This window comes from Crotalus tigris, unplaced genomic scaffold (genome assembly GCF_016545835.1).
Source record: "Crotalus tigris isolate CLP2741 ecotype Arizona unplaced genomic scaffold, ASM1654583v1 scf7180000018825.4774228, whole genome shotgun sequence".
Classification (NCBI taxonomy): Eukaryota; Metazoa; Chordata; class Lepidosauria; order Squamata; family Viperidae; genus Crotalus; species Crotalus tigris.
The window spans coordinates 2186455-2198885 of NW_024097215.1; the positions used below are offsets into that span (position 1 = coordinate 2186455).

The window sequence follows — 12431 nt, forward strand, 5'->3', positions numbered from 1 at the left end:
CCCTGGAGGAGAGTCGCCCCCGAGTGTGGCCCACACGGAGCAGCGCAGCCAAGGACATGGCAGCCAGGCAGCATAGACAAGACTCTGCCCTCACACTCCATCGCCCACAGTTGATGCTGCGGGACACGGCCAGAGGGCGTGGCTGCCATGGTGCTGCTGGGCTGCCTGGGTGATCTGCAGCGGCCCCTGGAGGCAGTGAGTGGCCCTGCGGGCAGGTGGGTGGAGGCGGGGCAGGGGGTGGAGCAGGGCGGGGCCAGTTTTTGGGCACTCGGTCTCTAAAAGGTTCGCCATCACTGCTCTGGTGCCTTCAGCACTTGCACAGCTTAACCACCCCATTTTTCTGAGGGCAAAAGGTTTGTATATTTTTGCTCCCACCCACTTGGGAAGCACAAAAAAAGGAGGCTGGCAAATCAGACCTGGCCCACTACAACATATGAAGCAAGTCATTATATTCCTGTGCTGCTTCTGTTAGTTTACAAATTTGTTCCTTTTTCCATAGCAAGGATCAGAGTGGCTCACAGCCAAATAATCCTCTTCAGTGTTTTCAAGAGAAGAGGGAAGGTGCTTAGAAAATCCAGCTGTATTCCATGTTGGGCTTATCTGATACAGAAGGTATGGGGAAAATCTGTCTCCACTTTTTAGATGCATTTTTATACCAACTTGAGTTGCCTAGACCAGTGGTTTTCAACCTTTTTAATGCCGCGACCCCCAACCGGTCGTAAGTTGAGGACTACTCAACTGGTGCAGCACCGTTTGCAGAATGGGACTTTTGGTGGGCTCAGCAGGGCAGAGACAGCCTGGACAATTCCTATTGGCTTTGAAAGCCAATAGAATTAGACTCTATTCAAGAGAGTCTATTCTATTGGCTTTCAAAAGCCAATAGAATAAAAGGGAGTAGCACAGCTAAGGAAAAGGGGAAAAGAAAATGGCGGACTGCATTGTTTGGCGACCCCCGTGAAATGGTCGTTTGACCCCAAATGGGGTCCCGACCCACAGGTTGAGAACCACTGGCTTAGACAAAGCAGGTTTTTGTACTTGCTCAAAAGCTTTGGGTTTTCTTTCTTCATAGATACCCTGAGAATGTAATGGGAAGTATTTCAGAAGAACATGATACATAGCTAACAACTGGGAGAAATTGTTTAGAAAGAGAGGCAACTTCTGTTCAGCATGGGCTGCAATGCAAAGAAGCCACATGGTGGTAGCTACTTGTGATTCCTTTTGTCCAAGGTGTTGGAGAAGGCTCTTCCTTTCAAGTTAATCTTGAGGAAAAAGGATCTGCCACAGCACTTATGGAAAAAGCAAAGGTAAGCCAACTCCTATCCCTTTCTAAGCTTAAAGCAGGGGTGTCCAACCTTGGCAACTTTAAGACTTGTGGACCAACTCTTAGAATGGCCGGCTGGGGACTCTTGGGGGGGGGGTTGAAGTCCACATGTCTTAACATTGCCAAGGTAGGACAACCCTGGCTTAAAGCACCTCACCTCTTGAATCTCCCACCAGCACCATACTGTCAAGCCCTACCTATCTTTTGAGGAAAAAGCTTTTCCTGACTTGGTGCATGCCAATATGGTGGACTTTGGTTCCCATTATCTCCGGTCAGCCCAGGCAGATAGTGTTCCTCACTTGCTTTTAGCACCAGCACTGTTTAAGTGTTGGATTTCACTCTGGAAGATCAAGGTGAAGTCCCTAGTAGACCACATAGATGACTAGATCATCTGGAGTCAGCCTCTCTCAGTCAAACCCTACTCCCAACGTTGCCTCTATGGAACTACACTGAATAGAGAATCTTCTCTCCAGCTGCCCAGAGCTCTTGAGAGAGAATGCGTATTTGTGTGTGTGTGCATACACACACACACCGTGAATAAAAAATAAGGACAGGGTAAGGACCCTGAAGATCTCTGCATGTAACTGGCATCTCCCAGCATTTTTCATCACTTATTCTACAAGCTGAGGCTACTGCAGATTGTAATACAGCAACGCCTAGAAGGCAATGAGCTCACCATTCTTGCTTGAATACGCAGCTAAAATTCAGAAGGAATCTGGAAGCTCCTTTTTTGATTAACAAATATTATTGCAAGGGATAAACTTGTGTTTTTCATAAAACAAATTGGAAAACACTGGGCTTTGTTTATCATAGACTACACGACTCTTCTCTGACAAGAATAGTAAGCTACTATTCTTAGTTCAAACTACACTAAGAGTTGGAGTATATGCCCATTATTAAATGGAGTTCTCTGGGGAATTTGGGTATCTGTCAAAAAGGACTAGCTTGGCATCCTCTTTCTGATGCTGGCAAGCAGAGAAGCTCCAGAACAAAACAGGAAGTGAAAGCTTTTATTTCCATTTCAAAGAAATTAGTGTTTAGAAGCTCCTAGAGATCCCACATGGCTATTATAATTGCAACCCACTAAGAGATTCCTCCTCCTTCTCTTCCTCCATTAAATTTCTCTCCTTCTTTAAAGCTAGCAGCTCTCATTTCTTGTGGGCTAGTGACTTGGCACCAGATGGCCCCAGCTGAGTTCCTGCTGTCACTTCTGGGGGCAGCTAAAGCAGCTGACAGCATATGGGGGAAGAAGCTTTGGGAAGGCTGCTCCTTCAGAAGGTAGTAGCTTCAAGATGACTAAGAGCCCTTGCCTCTGCCTACACGTGGGCTAGGCTTTGATTCAGCCCTTCGGAGTAGATATATTTTTTTTTGCTTTCTCAAGTGGAACAAGTTAACGCAGAGCTGTAGGAGGTGAGAAGAATCAGGGGTGGCAATTAAGACCTATTGCTTGTGTAACTAATGGCCTCTCTTGCTTCCCACCTGGGGGGGGGGATATGAATTGCTTTCACTGCAGAAGGGATTCCTCCTACCAACTACAAGACCAGCCGTGTGAACAAGCGGTGTATTGCCCAGGTCAACCTACTGTGGAAAAGGTGGCTTTAATAAGCATGGGAAATGCAGAATTTTAAGTCACTTCTGGCCAAGAAGTTATCACGTGCTGGAAGATGAACCAAGCTGGAAAGTCCTGTATCACCACAGTAAAGGAATGGGCATCACGTAATAACAAACCAGTAAAGAATAATGGACACTTGAGATACAGTTGTATTCGCATGAAAAGCCACATTCAAGTCCACCCTCAGCCATGGGGACTCCTCAGGGGGCAATCTCGCTCCAACCTATCCCACAAGTTGCCACATTGGGATAACCAGCAGAGAGCAAGGTTTGGGGACTCTATCCAACCCATTTACTAGCAGTGGCATCTACGTCTTCTTCAGAGTAATATATGTAGCAGCAACGGCATGTATATTTTCTTCAAAGTAACATATGCAGCAGTGGCATCTATATTTTCTTCAGAGTAACAACTATGTTGCAGTGGCATCTATATTTGCTTCAGCATATTTGTTGCAGTGGCATCTACATTTTCATCAGTGTAACAAAGATGTTGCAGTGTCTTCTACATTTTCTTCAGGATAACAAATAGTAACACTATCTAGACATGTTTCTGCTTTCCATATTATCTCTATGTATGCTTGTTGGCGTAGTCTACATCAAACCAAACTTGGCCCTTTTATGACTTGTGGATTTCAACTCCCAGAATTCCTCAGCCAGGCACGCTGGCTGAGGAATTCTGGGAGTTGAAGTCCACAAGTCATAAAAGGGCCAAGTTTGAAGACCCCTGGTCTACATCCTGGGATACAGGACTAAGGGTAAGGAGGGATCTCACTGGACAACTGGCAACCTCTGAGTAACTATCCAGCTGCCTCTTCCAGCTGGGATAATACATTGGGGAAATTGAGGGAGATTAATTTTCCTCCACAACCCTCAGCCAGATCTGGTCTATTTTCAAACTTAACTTCCTTTTTCTTCCTGTCCGTAGATTTAAATTGGTCTTGTTTAGTTCATATTTATAGGGATATTATGCTGATAGATAGAATCCTGAACCTTTTATGTAACTTAATCTATGGTTCTATTAGGCTGGAAAGTATAAAAATGAAGGGAGGAAGTTCCACTCCGATAAACTACCTTGAATTCCTGGGAGACATGCAATAAATAAGCCTATCAACCCAATGAAAAATATTTGGGGAATGTGAGGTAGGGCTCAAAGGTGTTTCTTCAAAAGCAACTGGACTTTCTTCGTTTTTCTTTGAAGATGTTTCACTTCTCATCCAAGAAGCTTCTTCTGAAGGACTGAAGAAGCTTCTTGGATGAGAAGCAAAACAACGAAAGGAAAAACCAAAGAAATCCAGTTGTCTTTTGAAAAAGCACCTTTGGGACAACCATGACCACCTGGATGATTGAGAATCTCCATAGACCAAGCGTAGGCAACCTTGGCTCTTTTATGACTCGTGGACTTCAACTCCCAGAATTCCTGAGCCAGCATGGCTCAGCTCTCCCTTCCCCTCAGCATGGCTGGCTCAGGAATTCTGGGAGTTGAAGTCCACGAGTCATAAAAGAGCCAAGGTTGCCTATCCCTGCCATAGACATTCAGGTTGGGGCCATTTCAGATACTGGCAAATAGTTTTGAAACACTCTTAATCGAGGTTATTACTTTATTTGCCACTTAAAAAAAATTCTCTGGGAACTCAAAAGAGAAAAATCTCAGAAGAGCAGCTGCGTTTGTACAATATACTTACCCATGCTTAACTTAATTATGGTTTACTCACTTAATGTAATTATCAGGGTTTCATCTAAGATAGGGAACCCCTAATCCCGTCCTGCACATGAGATTTGCACAATATACTAACCTAAAATGAGGCTGCCTACCTAGCTTTGTTAAATAAGACAGCCAGTTTGGTATAGTGGATAAAATGCGGGATTAGAAACTGGGAGATTGTTAATCCTGCCTTAGGGATGGAAGCTGGCTGGGTGACTTTGGGCCAGTTACTCTCTTGTCATTCCTAGGAAAAAGGCAGTGGGAAGCCATTTCTAAAAACATTGCTAAGAAAACTGCACAGACTTGTCCCTGTAATCTCCAGGAATCAGGGTTGACTTGATGGGCCGTAGCAACAACAGGGAGTTGTGTTAAGTACATTCAGCCAGTAATATGTGGGTGTACTCAGAACTAACTCCTACTGGATCCCACAGTACATATTAGCATGCACAGCTAATGTATAAGAGTTTTAGACTCCTCTTCCAGTTTCACAGCAGGAAAACCAGAAGAGATTTTAATATGGCTCTTATCATCATCTGTGGCATTTCTTTCTTTTTTTCCTTACCTCACTATTTACAGTCCTCTTAAATCTTAACTGTGGATATAATTCAAGATTTGCATTTTATCAGCTAATGAGATTGGCTGCAATCTGTATCCATTTATGCACCAAACACATTGGTTAATCTTTAAAATTCTTCATGTTGCTTAAAGTAATCTGTGCATTTCTTCAAAAATATAAATTTTACTATTTTTCAGGGATGAAGGCAAATATAAGTGCTGGAGCCCAGCCTCAGGGAATGTGTCACATTCCAGTTGAGAGAAGTTCTCTTAGGATGGGCTCCAGCACGAATCCAAAATCTCAGAAGATTAAGCTTCTGGTCCCTGTGACCAATCCAGGTTGGATTCTTTACTATTTTTTTTTCTTGAACCAGTGTTCAATACATCATTGCTTTATGTCACTAAGCTTTCTTTTTATTTACATTTATTGTTACTTGAATATATTTTCATTTAGTTACTCCTAGCTTTACTTTCTGGTTAGTGTTAGCAAGAATAATAACGTTTTTAGCAAGAACCGCCAAATCAAGCAGCAAGAAGGTTGAAATCTGAGCAAGCAATAGAGGCTGAAGTTTGTTTTTGCTTGCATCTGATACTAGTCATTTTTTTTTCTTTCTAACAGAGGATCGTATGTCTTAACAGCTGCCTGACATGCAGAAAACAAGCAGGTTTCCATATTTTTCCCAGGCTGGCCTTAGAACACCCACTTTTGAGGAAAGCTAATTTCTATCAAATTTTTGAAGATTGTGAAAAGTTAAAGGCATGGCTATTTAGATTAAGAGACTGCATATACAATATTTGGGTGCAGCAGTTTAGAGCAGATGGGCCATATGTGTGGGTCAAAAGCATATAGTTGATACTAATCCAGTTAAAACTAGTTGTCGCCATGAATGTATGTAATCTCTTATCTTCACAACAAGCCTGTGAAAGTGGTGCAATACACCCTTTGTGTGTTAAGAGAGTATGATTCTTTCCCCCCCCTAGGAACTTAACAGCACCATTCAGGCACAGTTGTTACCGTTTTCAAAGAAATGACAATTATTTTGGCCCAACAGTACAAAACCCTTTAAGTTCCCAGGGGGGAAAATGATCAATATGTAAAACAGAGGCCCACGAAGCAGATTGCCCAGCAATCCTTGTGACTACGTGTGGAATTATTGTAGCTCAATGTTATTTATTAATGTCTCAAATGATGAACAAGCTGGCAAATAAAATAATTTGGCTGGTAAAATAACACCCCTCCCCCCCCCCCCCGGAAAAAAAGGAAGATTAGACAGCAAGAAAGACACTCCTCTGCTGATTTTTTTTCCTGCATTTTCTGTGAACTTAAAATAACCTTCTCTTTTTAAAAGGTGAATTATCTTGGAGGGAAAAATCCACCCTTCCTTTGGAGCATTGTTCTGTGTGATGACACTGTCATTGTTATTTTAAAAAGGGGACACCTCCCAGCAAAGAGACAACCTCTTGATGTCCAAAAAGTACAAGTAATGGTTTTGGAAGAACTGGGTGGGGGTGGGGGTCAATATGCAGACTCCCTAAACTGCTTGGAGAAGGCTGTAAAAGCACTGTGAAGTGGTATATAAATCTAAGTGCTATTGCTATATATTTTATAGCAATGGGATCACTCAACGGGATCCGGGCAAGCTAAAAGGTTGGGCACACTTGACTTAATCAAACTCTCTTGTACCAGTGCACTGATGATGTTACTTAGTTTGGGTAATGAAACGTCTGCAAGAAAACCAGGAAGCTCAGAGAGCACCAAGGACAACACAGCTCTCCTCCTCCTCCTCCTCCTCCTGGAAGAGTAATTTTTGGCCAGTTCTGCGCTCTCGCTCTCTCTCTCTCTCTCCCTCCCCCCCCCACCTCAGAAGATTGTTAGGGTGAAAAAAACCATCAAAAGAGGAAAGGCTATGCCTGCTGCCTTGAATGTCAGGAAGAAAGGCAGGATAGAAATTTAACACACGCATAAAAAAAAAAAAATCGCAGCCCTTATAGGCTCAACAATGACCTCTCCTTGGTTTATACTTAGCATCACTAGGATTTCTTCAGCAAAGGAGGGAGAAGCTGCAGGGCAATTTCACCCAGCATTTGTGAGTTCAATTAGGCTGGCCATCAGCAGTTTTTAGCAAAGATGTTTTGGTCAGTTACTGATTTAAGAAAACATGGAAGGATGCTGTGACCCTTCTCCCAAAAATCAAGTTTTGATTTTATTTTTTTTTCCCCTCTAGGGAGTCTGACTCTGGATTATGGGAATTGCAACTGGAGTCCTCCGGAGACCCTGGGCAGAGAGTTGAGCCCTGCCTCTGAAGGGTGCCTGGAGGCTGCCTCCAAGCCTCCCTCTCTCTCATCCCACCCACGTGAGCTGCCACGATGTTCTGACCGAAGAAAGAAGAAAGCGCGTCAAGGAGAATGGCTGCTGAGTAACATTGCTCTGACATATGGGGAGAGAAAGGTCAGCCAAGGTGAAGGCTGACGGCTACAGCCTCCCTTCCAATGCCTGAGAAGTCTGCCCTGGAAGAAGGCGTCTGCAGAGATTCAGCTCTTTTTTCGCAAACCGCAGATTCTCCCACTCTTCGCCAAAGAGGAGAGGGAGAGACGCAGGGGCTGGAAATACAGGTAGTCCTCAACTTACAACAGTTGTATTTAGTGACCGTTCAACGTTACAACCGCACTGAAAAAAGTGACTGATGCCTGTTTTTCATGCTTACGAGTGTTGCAGCATCCCCAGAGTCACGTGATCAAAATATGGACGCTTGGCAACTGGCATGTACTTGTGACGGTTGCAATGTCCCAAGGTCATGGGATCCTCCTTTTGCGATCTTCTGACAAGCAAAGTCAAGGGGGGACGCCAGATTCACTTAACAACCGGGTTACTAACTGAACAACTGCAGTGGATTCACTTACCAACTGAGACAAGAAAGGTTGGAAAATGCGGCAAAATTCACTTAACCAAGGACTCGCTTAACAACAGAAACTTTGTGGTCATATGTTGAGGACTACCCCTACAACGGTGATGTTTTTCACACCTGAGCAGTAATTGGTTTGGCTTTCCTCCCAAAGCTGGAGTAGTTTCAGTTTAAAGCCTTGCACGAATCTAGCAGTGGTTTGTAAATCAACGTGTTGCTCAAGAGTGGCTGATATAGGAAACCATAGTTAAGAATAGCTTTCATGCAGTGGGTGAACCAGGTCAGTGCAATACAGATTATTTCTCGGTCACAACTAATTTCTCCCAAGACCACGTAGATGCCAAATTACTTGCTTTCCTTCTCGCCACTCAAACACTCTCTCAGCGTCTTTCTCCTCCTTCGCTCACTCACCGGATCAAACAGTAGCAATGCCATCTTTTCTTCTCTTTCCTTGATTCTGCTCTTACCCCCAGTATCCTGGGTCAGCACCATTGGGTGGTCAATACATTTAAATCTATCAACAGTACCTTGATTTTATTGACCTTCTTTACTGGCCCTCTCTTGGTTTTATTGGATCTCTGTAGAACAATCCTTCAGCTGGGGGTTTTTTGCAAGAGAAATGTAAAGACCCTTCTGGATCTGAACTGAGAGAACCTCCATGTGGTGGACCATTCTCTGTGGACTACCTTTAACACAGCTATCAGTCAGACTGGCAGAGGGGCCCAATGACACCAAAGAAGCAAGGAAAAGTCCATGGCAGAACATTGTCATTTGCAGAGAGGTTGAATCCATGGGGACCTAATACTTCAGTTCTTTCTACGGCTGAAATCTACTGCCAGTGTGAATTTGGAATGCCAGGCTATAATCTGATCTAGTAGGAAAGAGGTGATGGAAATCATGGAAGGGCCAGGAGGTGTTTCTACCATACAGATCTCTCTACGTTTCCTCACTTATGATGGGAAGACTTACCACTTAGAAGAGATAGACCAGGAGTAGTCACAGCTGGCTCAGGAATTCTGGGAGTTGAAGTCCACAAGTCATAAAAGAGCCAAGGTTGACTACCCCTGAGATAGATAATCTAAAGTCTTCAAGAAGTGACTATGACTCCCACATTCTTCTATCGTTGGTCCTACCAATGAGGGTTGACATGATTCATTGTTTTGCACATTTGAATTAAACTCACTGCATCTGATCCTTAGCTCCACGCAATATGTAAACTAGGTCAGTGTTTTGTTCTGTGTCTTACGAGTGGTTAATTTTTGCAACACATATTCTATGCCACTCATTTCATGAGCTACAAGGTGTCTCAGATTTGAACAAGGTGTGGCTTCTTGGCAGAAACAAACATTTGCTGCTCCTTAAACCTAAAAGGACTAAGGAACATGGACCAAGAGATCCTAGCACCCAGACAAGGTGGACTGCCTTAGAAAAACATTGGGAATCACAACTGTTCAACCAGAAGTTAGAAAATAATATCACCCGGAGAGTAATAAATTCCTCCCATGCCACAGAATCCCTGACATGGGGAGTACTCACACACTACTCAAAACCCTGTTGTGGTTTGTTTGAGTTAGATTGAGTGAGTTAGGATGAAGCCAGTCACTGTGACATCTAAATATGTTCCATGAACATAGCCAAGATTCAGGGTTTTTTTTTTCCAGCAGAGTTGTAGCGCATTATATGAACATGAGAGCATATGCAGCACAGAATTTAGGCATTCGCAGGACTGGTTTTGTTAAAAAGAATAAGAAGTGCAAACTTGAGAAGGCGAACAAATCATTGTGAAACAGAAATATCTAAGTGCATGCTCAGCTCAGAAATTGCTTTCAGGAAAAAGAGCTACAGTTGTGCACAAATCTCTTCACACAGACAAACACATCTGTGTTTTTATTTAAGGAGCAGAAAGAAGGACTTTTCTTAATTCTCTATGAAACTATTGGGAGTTGGAAATTTTTTGCTAAGTTCTATAAATTGCAGAAAGATGTTCCTCTTATTCCTGAGGTCCATTCTGTCAACATTTTCTTTAGCTGCTCATTCATACATTTTCTTAGAAGTTCGTATTCACAGCACAAAGGTAGACTATGCAGGGTGTGTGTCTAGGACCGGTTCCCAGTCTATTGTCTGTTTTTTTGTGGGCCAAAGCTGATGTTTATAGATGCTCAGGTCTTGTGTGGAAAACGTGTCTTCCGGATAACTTGCCAATTAGCATACCTTTTATTTGTAGTTATAAAAATGCATTTATATTTATTTTCTTCAGGGAGAATGGAGTAATGGTCACTTGCTTGCAAACCTTTATGTTTACACAAAGCTGCCAATTAACACTAAGACTGGAATGGAATGGAACTGTACAGAGATTTGCGGTTCTTCTGAACAGGTTGAAGTGACAGAAGTCCTCAATTCAAAGATCTCTAAGATAAACAAGAGGAGTGCAATGGATGTGACCATCTGCCAAACAGGAGACTGCAACTCGTTCACTCATTTGCAGTCAAGATTGTCTGTTGGACCATCATTTCCTTTGAGTGGGCCTCTATACTAACGTTGCTTGGAAAACCGGTGGGCGGGCATGGTTTCAAAGGAAGAATGTGCAGCATGCAGCTGCAAGGCCATGCTGCCTTTTGGAGATAGCACCCAGAGTCTTCACATTCCTTCCATTTTTGCCTGGGGGGAGATTCATGGGCAAAGCAATGCCTTTTCTTAGGAACTGGGGTTTTACATGGCTGGGGTTTTCCACTGTATGGAAGGAAGAAGAAAAGGCCATCCTTGCTTGAAAGAGGAAAAAAAAATGCTCTCTGCTCTACAACCAGTTTTTCTGGAATCCGAGAAAGAAAAGATTGGTCACATATTAAGTTGTCAGTGTGGCTTGGAAATCCAGATGAACCGGAAAGTCTGTTCCAGGTTCTCTCTTTTGAAGAGGCAGGTTCACCCCTTTTCTGTGGTGGCCCCCAAACTGTGAAGCTGAGCTGCCTGCAAAGATTCTGTTCAGCCGTGCCCAGTAGTTTGCAACTCCAAGACGATTCTCCTGGGGATTGGGGACTTTACATAGGTGGGCACCAGCTGGAGAGACACAATTTTGTACACTGCTGGCTTCAGATTTGGAAGAGTTGGGTGAAAAACTCCACGGACTAATCTCTCAAAGATGCCCAGCTGAGTCAGTACCTGTGGTACATTTGACATTTCTGTCAGTGATGAAACTTTGGCAGCCACCTGCCTCTGCATTTCAACTTGCTTTTAGAGTAAGGGGGGAGGTGTTATTTTCGAGTGGGTTAGATAGAGAAACAAAACTTCTACAATTCCACTGAAGACTGTGAGAGCCTGAAAACTTTTCAAGGACACCATAACAGGTGTGGATTTGAAGCAGACTGTTCCCATAACAAAGTGAACTTGTTTATATGGACTGCGTTAAGACGCTGGAGGTTTGGCTAGAAAACATATTGTTTAAGTCAGGGGTAGGCAACCTTAGCTCTTTTATGACTCATGGACTTCAACTCCCAGAATTCCTGAGCCAGCATGGCTGGCTCAGGAATTCTAGAAGTTGAAGTCCACAAGTCATAAAAGAGCCAAGGTTGCCTACCCCTGGTTTAAGTCTATGAATTGGTGTTGGAACCTCAGAGTTTGTTTTGCATCGACATTACCATGCAGTGTACTCAATAAACAGTAAGATTTCAGAGATGGAATGAACCTGGAGTTTTATTTGAATTCTCGAGCTGGATGTTGAGAATTCCCCTCTTTGCCCACTGGGCATCACTATCCTAAGGGAAAGGCAAGGTACACTCAGGAAGCAATGCACTTTCTTGCAGATGTCATAGCCAGAGCATCTGGAAAGGACTTAAGAGTTAACTATATCAAGGAGAAGCGAGACCAGCAGGGATCAGCAACAATACACAACATATTTTCACTTCTGCATGGGAACATGGACCTTGACTGATTGCTGTTACCTCTCTGTCTTTAGGAAGTTCCCTGCTACCAAGGTCCCCCAAGAAGGAAATTAGGCTGTGAATTTGCTGCTATTATTAGATTTGACTCTTTGTTACTGATAATTGCATTTGGCTTTCAGCAAAAACTCATCATAGCGAACAATGTGTTTGCTTAACAACTAAATCATGTCATGGCCTGCTTTATGACTGTTACAACTTACAATTGTAATGGGCAAGCTCTTTTATGGTCACAAGTCGAGGGCTACCTGTATGAATCAGTAAACTTCATGTACCTTCAATTTGATGTGATCTGAGCAACGGTACATTAGCTTGCATAGAGTCGCATGAGCTGTAAAAGTCAGCTTTGGGTGACATTTGTGAAATATATGGATTAAAATGAACTGAACCTGATCCACAGGGTCCCT

At 43.3% G+C, this 12431-nt stretch overlaps 1 long non-coding RNA gene across 1 annotated transcript; it reads left to right on the plus strand.

Annotated features, from left to right (window-relative positions):
• Window positions 1-258: 258 nt before the first annotated feature.
• Window positions 259-7878, plus strand: LOC120314013. The gene is made up of 3 exons (XR_005558314.1): window positions 259-612; window positions 1070-1304; window positions 7415-7878. It is a non-coding gene; the product is annotated as an uncharacterized LOC120314013 (long non-coding RNA).
• The last annotated feature ends 4553 nt before the right edge of the window (window positions 7879-12431 follow it).